Source organism: Salvelinus namaycush, unplaced genomic scaffold, assembly GCF_016432855.1.
Source record: "Salvelinus namaycush isolate Seneca unplaced genomic scaffold, SaNama_1.0 Scaffold842, whole genome shotgun sequence".
NCBI classification, from domain to species: Eukaryota; Metazoa; Chordata; class Actinopteri; order Salmoniformes; family Salmonidae; genus Salvelinus; species Salvelinus namaycush.
Window position 1 is genome coordinate 39489 of NW_024061578.1, and position 12592 is coordinate 52080.

General features: G+C 43.3%; 1 pseudogene; it reads left to right on the forward strand.

Moving 5' to 3' along the window:
* The first annotated feature begins 308 nt into the window (after positions 1-308).
* Positions 309-3913, forward strand: LOC120043037 (annotated as a pseudogene).
* Positions 3914-12592: the final 8679 nt, after the last annotated feature.

Here is a 12592-nt window from a genome sequence, read left to right on the forward strand (position 1 = left end):
CGGTTGCTAAACCAATCGTAACGTAATCCATTCTCAGTCAGTGTACTTTATGTCGAGAAACTGCCTATTTTCATCAAAAGTACGTACTGTCACGATTCCAAAGCTATACGATACTACAGACAGCAAGTTAATTATCTCACATCTCCGAAAATATCTGTAATGTTGTACTTCTTTTTGACAAAACTCATGATAATGTTGGGTTTTTAATCTAGAGCCCAATAGACTCCCGTTCAAACCTTGAAAGAGCGCTCTCCTTGTCCCACAATCGCCCAGAATGTACCGCATCGCCTATTGACATAGATAAGGGCACCGTTTCCCATCTCCGCAAAATTATTTCTGAAGTTGTGAATGTTAGATTCCACTCTGTGAGACACATCGATCTGCAGGTTGAATATGGTGAGATTGTAGACTCCTAAATTGATAGTGCAGTTTGTTTAGGTGATTTAACAGCTAGTTAGCTACTTCGCATGCTGATATTGTCTTTGGTATTATTGTGTGTAGATACGTTTAGCTACCAGCCAGCCCATACAGAGAGCATTGCATTGTGGATTTTGTAGTCGACTTGAGCTGCAACAGATTTCCACAACGATGTTCCATCTTGTTACCAACCTTATTATTAGGGATGCACCGATATTACATTTTTGGCCGATACAGATATCCAATATTTTCCTTGCCAAAAAGAAACCATACCGATAACCGATATAAAACATATTGTGACCTTTTAAGCATTCTAGTACAGTTAAATAGTTAATGTGTGGGGTCATTTCTGTTAGTTTTTGCTGTTCTCCAAATAGTACTTTAGAGTTTATAGTACAGTAAATTAGTAAATTAGCTTCAACTGGTGGAGGGATTCTACACCCCATTTAGTCAAACCCTAGGTTTAGCTGTATTTCTACACATCCCATTTAGCCATACCCTAGGTTTAGCTGTATTTCTACACACCCCATTTAACCATACCCTAGGTTTAGCTGTATTTCTAAACACCCCATTTAGCCATACCCTAGGTTTAGCTGTATTTCTACACACCCCATTTAACCATACCCTAGGTTTAGCTGTATTTCTACACATCCCATTTAGCCATACCCTAGGTTTAGCTGTATTTCTACACATCCCATTTAGCCATACCCTAGGTTTAGCTGTATTTCTACACATCCCATTTAGCCATACCCTAGGTTTAGCTGTATTTCTAAACACCCCATTTAGCCATACCCTAGGTTTAGCTGTATTTCTACACACCCCATTTAACCATACCCTAGGTTTAGCTGTATTTCTACACATCCCATTTAGCCATACCCTAGGTTTAGCTGTATTTCTACACATCCCATTTAGCCATACCCTAGGTTTAGCTGTATTTCTACACACCCCATTTAGCCATACCCTAGGTTTAGCTGTATTTCTACACACCCCATTTAGCCATACCCTGCGTGCAAAACAAAACACATAACAGCTAATAACGTAGCTAAATATTAACATTATCCTCAATCGAGATATCTGCTCGTCGTTTCAGCTCCAACTGAACTTAAAGGTGCATTTCAGACACACATCTTCGTGGCCATTCAGGATGTAGTGTACTCGGACTGTCTAGCTCTAGCTAATAACACAGCATAGTAGGCTATTGGTTGACAGAAAGCCGCTAATCAGATCACATCACCGCCAGATAATTAACTAAAGATGCTGAAAATGGAGGGACTCGGGCCGAAGATGGACCCGGAAGAGATGAAGATGTGGTGTCTTCGGTCAGGAACTTTCTCCTCCATGTCGCCCTGCTCCGAGTCAGTAAGTACTGGACCAGAAGCTAGTCGGGTTTTCCTATAATGTCAACTGTGTAGCCTGGCAGGTCCCAGATCTGTTTGTGTTTTTGCCCAGAGTCATGTATTCATGTCTAAATACATGGCTCTGCTTTGGTCTATTCCATTGATATTGTCAAACTGAACATTACATTGAACATGTGAGTCATTTAGCAGACGCTCTTATCCAGAGAGACTTACAGTAGTGAGTGGATACATTTTCATACGTTGCATTGGCAGGACAATTCCATTAGTAGTTGGGAGGAGAGCAGAAACAGCCTAACACCTACGCTGATACTGTGTAACCTGTCTGCAGTCAACCAGCCATCCAGACTGAAGTGAAGGCCTTATTACAGAATGAAAACACCTTCTCTTTCGTCGGCATGGCAACCTGTAAACATGTCAGTGGTGTCACAATGTTGCACAACAGCAGCAGAACATTGGATGGAGGGTCATTGTATCATTACACAGTGTCACTGTCAATTCTACTGTATTGGTACATGTGGTATTACAATACATTAGATCTGTAGACGGCAGCATTGAAACAATTTCCAACACATAGTCAACTAGCAACCTACTCTGTTTCAGTGCTGGTTAAATATCCCACTGATTTTATTCTGCTGTTAGAGGCCATCAGTAGAGACAGTCAGGAAAATAGTCTTTATAGCTAGTTTGTTTCTGTCAAACCATGGGAAGTGTGTCTATATAGGTAAGTATATATACAATTAGGATTTTACTTTAAGGTCAAATGTACTGTAACTGTCTAGTTGTGAAGAGAATCTAAATATGTTGTTTTCTGATCTCCTCCCCATTCTAGCACCAGTGGCAGTTCAAGACCATTTCAACATGAGGGGCCAAGCTGGGGCCAGTTGTACTGTTAGAGGGGCCAGTTTTACTGTTAGAGGGGCCAGTTGTACTGTTAGAGGGGCCAGTTGTACTGTTAGAGGGGCCAGTTGTACTGTTAGAGGGGCCAGTTGTACTGTTAGAGGGGCCAGTTGTACTGTTAGAGGGGCCAGGTGTACTGTTAGAGGGGCCAGGTGTACTGTTAGAGGGGCCAGGTGTACTGTTAGAGGGGCCAGTTACATTAGACGTTTTTGTTGTCATATCGTTTGTTAGAGGGGCCAGTTACATTAGACGTTTTTGTTGTCATATCGTTTTCTTCACTGCATAGCAGGCAAAAGACCATGTTCATAATCATCATCGTTCCCACTGTCTAATAACGAATGTAAAAAAAGAACGATAGCAAAAATGAGTTATGTAAAAATTATTTCATACTCCACATTTAGGGGGGCCACAAGGGGTTCCAAAATTGTTGTCAAAGCGGCACTGCCCCCCCCCCCTCCCCCAGAACCGCTAGTGTCTAGCACCATACCTTCTGTTGTTTACTGATCTCCTCTCCATTCTAGCACCATACGTTCTGTTGTTTACTGATCTCCTCTCCATTCTAGCACCATACGTTCTGTTGTTTACTGATCTCCTCTCCATTCTAGCACCATACGTTCTGTTGTTTACTGATCTCCTCTCCATTCTAGCACCATATGTTCTGTTGTTTACTGATCTCCTCTCCATTCTAGCACCATATATTCTGTTGTTTACTGATCTCCTCTCCATTCTAGCACCATACGTTCTGTTGTTTACTGATCTCCTCTCCATTCTAGCACTATACGTTCTGTTGTTTACTGATCTCCTCTCCATTCTAGCACCATACGTTCTGTTGTTTACTGATCTCCTCTCCATTCTAGCACCATACGTTCTGTTGTTTACTGATCTCCTCTCCATTCTAGCACCATACGTTCTGTTGTTTACTGATCTCCTCTCCATTCTAGCACCATACGTTCTTCAGAAGCTGGACAGCATATGAATAGAATCCATCTTCTCTCACCCTCTCCCCACAAGACCTACATCACACAAGATGCTTCAGAACAACAACAAGCTGGTGAAGTTGCTACCCAACAGATACAACCATGACAACAACAACAACAGCAACAACAAGCTGGTGTAGATGCTTCTAGGAAACAACATCCAGTTGGGATCATTATGAAAAAGTGAATCAAATCAAGTTCAAATCAAGTTTATTTTATATAGCCCTTCGTACATCAGCTAATATCTTGAAGTGCTGTACAGAAACCCAGCCTAAAACCCCAAACAGCAAGCAATGCAGGTGTAGAAGCACGGTGGTTGGGAAAAACTCCCTAGAAAGGCCAAAACCTTGGAAGAAACCTAGAGAGGAACCAGGCTATGAGGGGTGGCCAGTCCTCTTCTGGCTGTGCCGGGTGGAGATTATAACAGAACATGGCCAAGATGTTCAAAATGTTCATAAATTACCAGCATGGTCAAATAATAACCAGGAATAAATGTCAGTTGGCTTTTCATAGCCGATCATTAAGAGTTGAAAACAGCAGGTCTGGGACAGGTAGCACATCCGGTGGACAGGTCAGGGTTCCATAACCGCAGGCAGAACAGTTGAAACTGGAACAGCAGCAAGGCCAGGTGGACTGGGGACAGCAAGGAGTCATCATGCCCGGTAGTCCTGACGCATGGTCCTAGGGCTCAGGTCCTCCGAGAGAGAGAAAGAAGGAGAGAATTAGAGAGAGCATACTTAAATTCACACAGGACACTGGATAAGACAGGAGAAGTACTCCAGATATAACCAACTGACCCTCGCCCCCCGACACATAAACTACTGCAGCATAAATACTGGAGGCTGAGACAGGAGGGGTCAGGAGACACTGTGGCCCCATCCGATGATACCCCCGGACAGGGCCAAACAGGAAGGATATAACCCCACCCACTTTGCCAAAGCACAGCCCCCGCACCACTAGAGGGATATCTTCAACCAGCAACTTACAATCCTGAGACAAGGCCGAGTATAGCCCACAAAGATCTCCACCACAGCACAAACCAAGGGGGGGCGCCAACCCAGACAGGAAGATCACGTCAGTAACTCAACCCACTCAAGTGACGCACCCCTCCTAGGGACGGCATGAAAGAGCACCAGTAAGCCAGTGACCAGCCCCTGTAATAGGGTTAGAGGCAGAGAATCCCAGTGGAGAGAGGGGATGACACCACCATGGATGTTTAGGTTATATATTCTACCAAGTGTTAATGTCACCACCATGGATGTTTAAGTTATATATTCTACCAAGTGTTAATGTCACCACCATGGATGTTTAAGTTATATATTCTACCAAGTGTTAATGTCACCACCATGGATGTTTAAGTTATATAGTCTACCAAGTGTTAATGTTACCACCATGGATGTTTAAGTTATATATTCTACCAAGTGTTAATGTCACCACCATGGATGTTTAAGTTATATAGTCTACCAAGTGTTAATGTCTCCACCATGGATGTTTAAGTTATATAGTCTACCAAGTGTTAATGTCACCACCATGGATGTTTAAGTTATATATTCTACCAAGTGTTAATGTCACCACCATGGATGTTTAAGTTATATATTCTACCAAGTGTTAATGTCACCACCATGGATGTTTAAGTTATATAGTCTACCAAGTGTTAATGTTACCACCATGGATGTTTAAGTTATATAGTCTACCAAGTGTTAATGTCACCACCATGGATGTTTAAGTTATATATTCTACCAAGTGTTAATGTCACCACCATGGATGTTTAAGTTATATATTCTACCAAGTGTTAATGTCACCACCATGGATGTTTAAGTTATATAGTCTACCAAGTGTTAATGTCTCCACCATGGATGTTTAAGTTATATAGTCTACCAAGTGTTAATGTCACCACCATGGATGTTTAAGTTATATATTCTACCAAGTGTTAATGTCACCACCATGGATGTTTAAGTTATATATTCTACCAAGTGTTAATGTCACCACCATGGATGTTTAAGTTATATATTCTACCAAGTGTTAATGTCACCACCATGGATGTTTAAGTTATATAGTCTACCAAGTGTTAATGTCTCCACCATGGATGTTTAAGTTATATAGTCTACCAAGTGTTAATGTCACTGTAGGGGGTGGGTTCCAGAGACCCTCCCCATTGTTAATTAAGGGACTTTAAGATTCATATGTTTTGCTGCAGGCCTTATAATAGATACTGTTGCTATGTGTCTAAACTCTGCCACTCTTCGTTGTACAAGCATCTATATTAGTCTTTGTGGTTAAGCTCTGGCTGTTGTGAGAGTGTGCTTGCAGGCTGGGTCTGAGTCAGACCGAAACTAGATAAAGAGAAGTAACCACTGTCTGGTTTTGACATGTTGATATTGTGTGACAGTGGACAATGCTAATGAATTCAGAGAAGCTACTGTACTAGGTTGTCTTATAAGGTAACCTCAGCTTATTGATACATTGACGTAGGTGATCATACCACTAGAGAGTGATCACATGTATATAATCAGCTGTGCCCTTAGGTGGGGTGCAGAACTTACTCTGAAACATACATGCTGTGTTCCCGTTGTCAACTTCTGTCTGCAACTGCATTAATAAATGAATGATTTATTTACTTAAAGATAATGTCTGATTACTGATTTCACCAATAAGCAAATGATTGACAAGGAACAAGGAACCTGCCCCGACATCACCACCATGGATGTTTAAGTTATATAGTCTACCAAGTGTTAATGTCACCACCATGGATGTTGAAGTTATATAATCTACCAAGTGTTAATGTTACCACCATGGATGTTTAAGTTATATAGTCTACCAAGTGTTAATGTCACCACCATGGATGTTTAAGTTATATAGTCTACCAAGTGTTAATGTTACCACCATGGAGGTTTAAGTTATATATTCTACCAAGTGTTAATGTCACCACCATGGATGTTTAAGTTATATAGTCTACCAAGTGTTAATGTCACCACCATGGAGGTTTAAGTTATATAGTCTACCAAGTGTTAATGTCACCACCATGGATGTTTAAGTTATATAGTCTACCAAGTGTTAATGTCACCACCATGGAGGTTTAAGTTATATATTCTACCAAGTGTTAATGTCACCACCATGGATGTTTAAGTTATATATTCTACCAAGTGTTAATGTCACCACCATGGATGTTTAAGTTATATAGTCTACCAAGTGTTAATGTCACCACCATGGATGTTTAAGTTATATAGTCTACCAAGTGTTAATGTCACCACCATGGATGTTTAAGTTATATAGTCTACCAAGTGTTAATTTCTATCCTACTGTGATACTTGTGAGTTGATGTGATGTTATGATGATTTCTAACAGATACACCTTGATGTTGTTTTGTCCTTTTCTTATTCTACTTGAATAAACTCAAGACTTGAATGTAGTTTGTAGTCATTTACTTCCATATAGGGTCGTTGTTTACAGACACAGCTGTAGGCTGACCTGACCCCAACCCTGACCCCAACAATGAACCTGACATGCAGCATCATATCTGTCAAAGAGGGGGGAGGCGGGAGGAAGAGAGCAACTGGAGGAGGAGCGAGACCAAGATAGTTCTTACTCACAGACAGACTGGGTTGGTAGAAGGAGACAGGGGAGGAGGGAGAGCAAGATAGTTCTTACTCACAGACAGACTGGGTTGGTAGAAGGAGACAGGGGAGGAGGGAGAGCAAGATAGTTCTTACTCACAGACAGACTGGGTTGGTAGAAGGAGACAGGGGAGGAGGGAGAGAAAGATAGTTCTTACTCACAGACAGACTGGGTTGGTAGAAGGAGACAGGGGAGGAGGGAGAGCAAGATAGTTCTTACTCACAGACAGACTGGGTTGGTAGAAGGAGACAGGGGAGGAGGGAGAGCAAGATAGTTCTTACTCACAGACAGACTGGGTTGGTAGAAGGAGACAGGGGAGGAGGGAGACCAAGATAGTTCTTACTCACAGACAGACTGGGTTGGTAGAAGGAGACAGGGGAGGAGGGAGACCAAGATAGTTCTTACTCACAGACAGACTGGGTTGGTAGAAGGAGACAGGGGAGGAGGGAGAGCAAGATAGTTCTTACTCTGACAGACTGGGTTGGTAGAAGGAGACAGGGGAGGAGGGAGAGCAAGATAGTTCTTACTCACAGACAGACTGGGTTGGTAGAAGGAGACAGGGGAGGAGGGAGACCAAGATAGTTCTTACTCACAGACAGACTGGGTTGGTAGAAGGAGACAGGGGAGGAGGGAGAGCAAGATAGTTCTTACTCACAGACAGACTGGGTTGGTAGAAGGAGACAGGGGAGGAGGGAGAGCAAGATAGTTCTTACTCACAGACAGACTGGGTTGGTAGAAGGAGACAGGGGAGGAGGGAGAGAGAGACAAACATTTAAACCAACTGAATATATTTGTATCACTGACTTCTCACCAGTGATGTCATCATAACCAGTAACCTTTTCCTCTCTTGTCCCAGCCCAGCCTCACCCTGACATATAGCATCAGGCCTGTTGAGTTGACTTGGGTAACAGACCTCTAGCTTCTACACCACATCCCCCCTTCTCCTGCTCTAACATGAGACCTCATCAGTACTCATTTTGGGTGCTGGTACTGTTTATATTGAGGTGCTGGAACATTAAGCCAATATTCTATACGAGGTGAACTCAAGCAGTAGAAAGTTAGAGGTGATATTATAGGACACACTATGTGAAACGTTGCTGCTCTGTCAGCAGTTTCCTGTGGAGTTTTTCTAATGTCAGTGTTTCCTGTAGGTAGGTGGGTTTAGCTGATCTTAGCTGCTTAAAGGTTTGTCACGTCATAGAAGTCAGGAAGTAATGAGATAGAAGTCATATAGCCTAGCAGTATTTTCAACTCTTCAGTCCTCTCTTCATGACAGTAGGCTTGTTTCGCTCAGTGGAGCCCCAGTTAGAGACAGATATGATACCTGCAGTGGTACTGACCATCCTGTTGTGGAGCACAGGTAGGAGGCTGTTATATTGTTATACACTTGTGACAGTTACTGAGATATGTTTTGATATTGTAAGATATATCATAATTTTCAGGGCTAGTAAAATAACATGCAACTGGAAGCAGACAGTAAAAATGTGTCTCAAAGCAGGACAATGATGTGATCACCTGTAAATGTACTTTACTGTAGCCTAACTGTCCATCTGGGGACAGGCACTAATGTCAGTTAAGTTGTGATGGTGTCATGCATCTGACTGTTGTATAGTCAGTGTGTCAATGATTGATTGTATCTGTCCCTATGTAAATGAGTGAGAGTATATTTAATATTTAATATTGGTCTAATGTTAGAGCAGGAGAAGGGGGGAGTGTCGATGCCAGAGGTCTGTGACCTGAGTCAAGCTCAACAGGCCTGATGCTACATGTCAGGAAGAGAGAGAGAACGAGAGAGAGAGGAAAGAGGGGGTGGGGAGGGCAGAGGAGAGAGAGAGGAGGGGGTGGTGAGGGCAGAGGAGAGAGAGAGGAGGGGGTGGTGAGGGCAGAGGAGAGAGAGAGGAGGGGGTGGTGAGGGCAGAGGAGAGAGAGAGGAGGGGGTGGGGAGGGCAGAGGAGAGAGAGAGGAGGGGGTGGGGAGGGCAGAGGAGAGAGAGAGGAGGGAAGGGGACAGAGCATAGCTGAGGGAAGTAGGGGGTGGGGAGGGCAGAGGAGAGAGATAGGAGGGGAGGGGACAGAGCATAGCTGAGGGAAGTAGGGGGTGGTGAGGGCAGAGCAGAGAGATAGGAGGGAAGGGGACAGAGCATAGCTGATGGAAGTAGGCGTGATCCTGAAAAATACAAAAATGTTTTTTTTTACTTTTTGGAAACCATTTCCCCCCCTAGTGGTCCAGTACTGTATCAGTGGTTTGATATAGCCTTCTGTAGGGAGCCCAACATTAACTTCTTACCTATAGGTCTACATCATCATCCTCTGTCTGCATCCTAATCCCTACCTGTAGTCTACCTGCCTCTGGTATAATGCATTTCCACCTCTCACTCCATCAGTGTTGCTCTGTCTGCATCCTAATCCCTACCTGTAGTCTACCTACCTCTGGTATAATGCATTTCCACCTCTCACTCCATCAGTGTTGCTTGTCCATCTTCCTGAATTAAAAGATGAACAGATCAATATTGCTGCATAAGGTCATTAAATATTGCTAAGTTATTTATCTATAGTGTGGATGTAGGGCTGGTTTTAGTATATAATGAGCACCCAGATGCTGCGTAGGCAACACAATAATATCAGACAGACAAACTGGCCCTGCTGCCTCCGTGTTGACTACTATGTTGCAATATGAATATTCTCAGAGTTGTCTTGTTGATACTAAATGTTTCAGTTTCTCCGAGCCGCCTCGTTCATTTATACAATGTTTCAATATTATCAGAGCCACCTTGTTGATGCAATGCTTCAGTATTCACAGAATGTTTCCTTTCCCTGGTGAATAATGCAGACAGGCAAATACAAAATGAGCTGGGTGCAGACATCATAAGGAACATCTCTGAATGCAAAGCATAGCCTACCAAGTGTTAATGTCACCACCATGGATGTTTAAGTTATATAGTCTACCAAGTGTTAATGTCACCACCATGGATGTTTAAGTTATATAGTCTACCAAGTGTTAATGTCACTGTAGGGGGTGGGTTCCAGAGACCCTCCCCATTGTTAATTAAGGGACTTTAAGATTCATATCTTTTGCTGCAGGCCTTATAATAGATACTGTTGCTATGTGTCTAAACTCTGCCACTCTTCGTTGTACAAGCATCTATATTAGTCTTTGTGGTTAAGCCCTGGCTGTTGTGAGTGTGTGCTTGCAGGCTGGGTCCATGGTGGTGACATTAACACTTGGTAGACTAACTCAGCAAAAAAAAAGAGGTCCCTTTTTCAGGACCCTGTCTTTCAAAGATAATTCGTAAAAATCCAAATAACTTCACAGATCTTCATTGTAAAGGGTTTAAACACTGTTTCCCATGCTTTTTCAATGAAACATAAACAATTAATGAACATGCACCTGTGGAACGGTCATTAAGACACTAGCAGCTTACAAACGGTAGGCAATTAAGGTCACAGTTATGAAAACTTAGGACACTAAAGAGGCCTTTCAACTAACTGTGAAAAACACCAAAAGAAAGATGCCCAGGGTCCCTGCTCATCTGTGTGAATGTCCCTTAGGCATGCTGCAAGGAGGCATGAGGACTGCAGATGTGACGAGGGCAAAAAATTGTAATGTCCGTACTGTGAGACGCCTAAGACAGAGCTACAGGGAGACAGGCCGGACAGCTGATGATCCTCGCATTGGCAGACCACGTGTAACAACACCTGCACAGGGTCGGTACATCCGAAACATCACACCTGCGGGACAGGTACAGGATGGCAACAACAACTGTCCGAGTTACACCAGGAACGCACAATCCCTCCATCAGTGCTCAGACTGTCCATAATAGGCTGAGAGAGGCTGGACTGAGGGCTTGTAGGCCTGTTGTAACGCAGGTCCTCACCAGACATCACCGGCAACAACGTTGCATATGGGCACAAACCCACCGTCGCTGGTCCAGACAGGACTGGCAAAAAGTGCTCTTCACTGACGAGTCGCACTTTTGTCTCACCAGGGGTGGTCGGATTTGCGTTTATCGTCGAAGGAATGAGCGTTACACCGAGGCCTGTACTCTGGAGCAGGATCGATTTGGAGGTGGAGGGTCCGTAATGGTCTGGGGCGGTGTGTCCCATTATCATCGGACTGAGCTTGTTGTCATTGCAGGCAATGTCAATGCTGTGCGTTACAGGGAAGACATCCTCCTCTCTCATGTGGTACCCTTCCTGCATGCTAATCCTGACATGACCCTCCAGCATGACAATGCCACCAGCCATACTGCTCGTTCAGTGGGTGATTTCCTGTCAGTGTTCTTCCGTGGCCAGCGAAGAGCCCAGATCTCAATTCCATTGAGCACATCTGGGACCTGTTGGATCGGAGGGTGAGGGCTAGGGCCATTCCCCCCCAGAAATGTCTGGGAACTTGCAGGTGCCTTGGTGGAAGAGTGGGGTAACATCTCACAGCAAGAACTAGCAAATCAGGTGCAGTCCATGAGGAGATGCACTGCAGTACTTAATGCAGCTGGTGGCCACACCAGATACTGACTGTTACTAACCCCCCCCCACCCCCCTTTGTTCAGGGACACATTATTCCATTTCTGTTCGTCACATGTCTGTGGAACTTCTTCATTTTATGTCTCAGTTGTTGAATCTTGTTATGTTCATACAAATATTTACACGTGAAGTTTGCTGAAAATAAACGCAGTTGACAGTAAGAGGACATTTCTTTTGTTGCTGAGTTTATTATGCATCTATTTCATTGTACTGTTCCACCAGTAGAATAAATGAGTCAATGTAGCCTCTGTATGATGAGGTTGAGTAGTACGTTGTACATCCATTCCACAGACCTTTAAACCTAATATAAACCTAATATTGCAGTGATAATTAATGTCTGGGGGCATTTTTGTTAGTTTTTGCTGTTCTCCAAATAGTATTTTTTGAGTTAAGTACAGTAAATGAGCTTCAACTGGTGGGGGTATTTCTACACACCTTATTTAGCCATACCCTAGGTTTAGCTGTATTTCTACACACCCCATTTAGCCATACCCTAGGTTTAGCTGTATTTCTACACACCCCATTTAGCCATACCCTAGGTTAAGCTGTATTTCTACACACCCCATTTAGCCATACCCTAGGTTAAGCTGTATTTCTACACACCCCATTTAGCCATACCCTAGGTTTAGCTGTATTTCTACACACCCCATTTAGCCATACCCTAGGTTTAGCTGTATTTATACACACCCCATTTAGCCATACCCTAGGTTTAGCTGTATTTCTACACACCCCATTTAGCCATACCCTAGGTTTAGCTGTATTTCTACACACCCCATTTAGCCATACCCTAGGTTTAGCTGTATTTCTA